The sequence below is a fragment of the Peromyscus eremicus genome, chromosome 20 (genome assembly GCF_949786415.1).
Source record: "Peromyscus eremicus chromosome 20, PerEre_H2_v1, whole genome shotgun sequence".
In the NCBI taxonomy this organism is placed as follows: Eukaryota; Metazoa; Chordata; class Mammalia; order Rodentia; family Cricetidae; genus Peromyscus; species Peromyscus eremicus.
In genome coordinates, this window is record NC_081436.1 from 19,252,488 (window position 1) to 19,255,285 (window position 2,798).

Genomic DNA, 2,798 nt, shown 5'->3' on the forward strand with positions numbered 1-2,798 from the left:
AGGACCAGAATTATGAGGCCAGCCGTGGATATGTAGGGCATTTGAGGTCAGTTTGGGGTCTCTGAGGTTTGTCTTACACACACACACACACACACACACACACACACACACAGAGAGAGAGAGAGAGAGAGAGAGAGAGAGAGAGAGAGAGAGAGAGAGACATACAGAGAAAGACACACACTCAGAGAGACAGAGAGAGACAGAGAGACAGAGAGAGACAGAGACATAGAGAGAGACACATACACACATACACACAGAGACAGAGAGAGACAGAGAGACACACACTCAGAGAGAAACAGAGAAACAGAGACAGAGGCAGAGAGAGAGACAGACAGAGACACAGAGAGAGACAAAGAGAGACACCTACATACACAGAGAGAGAGAGAGAAAGACAGAGAGAGAGAGACAGAGGCAGAGAGAGAGACAGACAGAGACACAGAGAGAGACAAAGAGAGGCACCTACATACACACAGAGAGAGAGACAGAGAGAGAGAAAGACAGACAGAGAGAAAGACAGAGAGAGAGAGAGAGAGAGAGAGAGAGAGAGAGAGAGAGAGAGAGAGAGAGAGAGTGAGAATAAGGAAAGATTCAAGAATCCAGTCCAGCCAGCTGCAGGCCTTCTCTCAGATGTCTGGATTGGCAGGCAGGTGACAAATCCTTGCCAGCTGAAGATGAGGAGACCATCGTCCTCCGTCCCTGCTCTTACTCCTCAGCTGCTCCTTTCTGTCCCCTGGGGTCCTCTTGGCTTGCTCTCTGGGTCACCTGTCCATGCTGTGGCTTGAGAGGTTCTCCCCTGGTCATTGTGAGCACGGCACCTCCCATCCCGTAGGCACTCTGTCCTTTGGCCGTCCAGGTTCCCTGGGCACCCCTTTACCCTACAGGGGCACAGAGCCTGGCTGCCCAGTCCTGAACAACAACAGGTCTGCGGAGGGCTCAGCACCCACCCCAACTGTGGGGATAAGAAGTTTGTCTTCCTTCCACATGGAGGATGGAGCATAGTCTTTGCCAGGGTGCCTTTCTGGGCTCACGTTCTTCCGAGGGGCCAGCAGACTCCAGATGCCTGTGGGAGTAAGGTAGGGGCCGTTGGAAAGGAAAAGGCAGGGCAAGCTGAATTCTGAGCCTCCCGAGGCGAGTGTGATCTGAAGAGGCAGCTGTCCTGGGCACGGTGACATGATGGCCTACCAGCCTTTACCCTGGTATTTGGAGGAACCCCGGGCTGGCAGTGTCTGGAGCTGGCTGCCTGCATTCCTGGCCTAAGTTCACAGTGACAGGAGACATTCTAGACGGGGATGTGGGTGGGGTGGGTGCCTAGGTCCTGGAATGGGTATGAGGCATGGCTCAGGCTGTGGGAGCCAGGCTGTCTCAGGGCCTGCCCTCCCTTGAGCGTGGGCTGATGATGAGCACAGGTCATATCCATCCGATTTGCTCAGGGGAGCCATTTGGACATTGGAATTTCTGCGGTTTGCATTTCCAATGTCACAGACCCCTCACCTGCCCAATAGTTGCTTCTGTGATGGCCTCAGGGCTGTGTGCCTTGGGGCTTCAGGGCACCTGTGCAGTGGGCACCTCCTATGCCATCCTCAGGTGATCTCAGCAGTATCTCTGGCTCGGTACCCTGTCTGCCAACTTGAGGCTGACCTGAGCCCTCTAGGGCATTCTGGCCCTGCCCAAAGGACATTCTTTGTCCTCGTTTTGGTAAGCTGATGCCAGCTCCTAGCTCTGGCACCTGGTATCTCTAGAGCTCACCCGCAAAGGTAGCAGTGTGCCCTTTGCCCTGCTGCTGGCAGCTATCCCAGATGCCCTGGTGCGACCTTTCCCCGTCCTGATCTCGGCCACTCAGCCTCCACCTCTGCAGCCCCACATACTGTCTCACCTCACGTGTGACCCTGGGAAACAGCACATACACACCGCCCCTTGGTTTGTCCTTGAATTCTGGATGCTTGTCCTCCCTCCCTGTGAATAGCACCATATTCCCAGGAACTCCTGGAGAACAGTGTTCACGTAGAGGCCTTTAGCCCCCTAGGCCTCTTCCAGGAGCTGTTTCAGACCTTCACACCTTCCCTTCCCTCCCTCCTGGGCTGTTGTGGGGACAGCTGACATCCCTGGCTGGTTATGAACAGTCATCAAAGCAGTGAAGGATAGGTTTCTGTCTCCCAGGTTCACTGGATTGAGTCCTATTTATCCACAGTTCCCTGTTTTTTTATTTTTTCGAGACAGAGTTTCTCTATGTACACCCTGCTGTCCTGGAACTCACTCTGTAGACCAGGCTGGCCTCAAACTCACAGAGATCCGCCTGCCTCTGCTTCCTGAGTGCTGGGATTAAAGGCGTGTGCCACCACTGCTCGGCTAGTTTTCTATTTTTTATTTTTAAATTTCCTTTAGCTTTTTAATATGGCTAAGTAACTTAAAACATACATACAAGGTTTGGATTCTCCCTATGTACTTTGGGGGTGGGTAGAGTACATGCTCACATGTATACAAGCCATCCTCCTGCTTCAGCTTCCTGAGAACAGGGACTGTGGGGTTGCACAACCACACCTGTACTCAGTGAGATTAAAATGTATTATTTTAAACAATCCAGTATATTAAAAAGTTCTCATTTCAACTTGAAATCAATGTAAGAAATAATAAAATATTTTTCTCCTTGTATTTTGTAGATCTTCTGTTTGTGTTAAACAGTCTATCACTGAGCTCAACCCTGGCCCAAGCCCTGAATTCTATTTCTATGGGTCTGATCTCCAATTTAATTATTCTGGCTTTTTTTTTTTTTTGACAGGGTTTCTCTGTGTAGCCTTGGC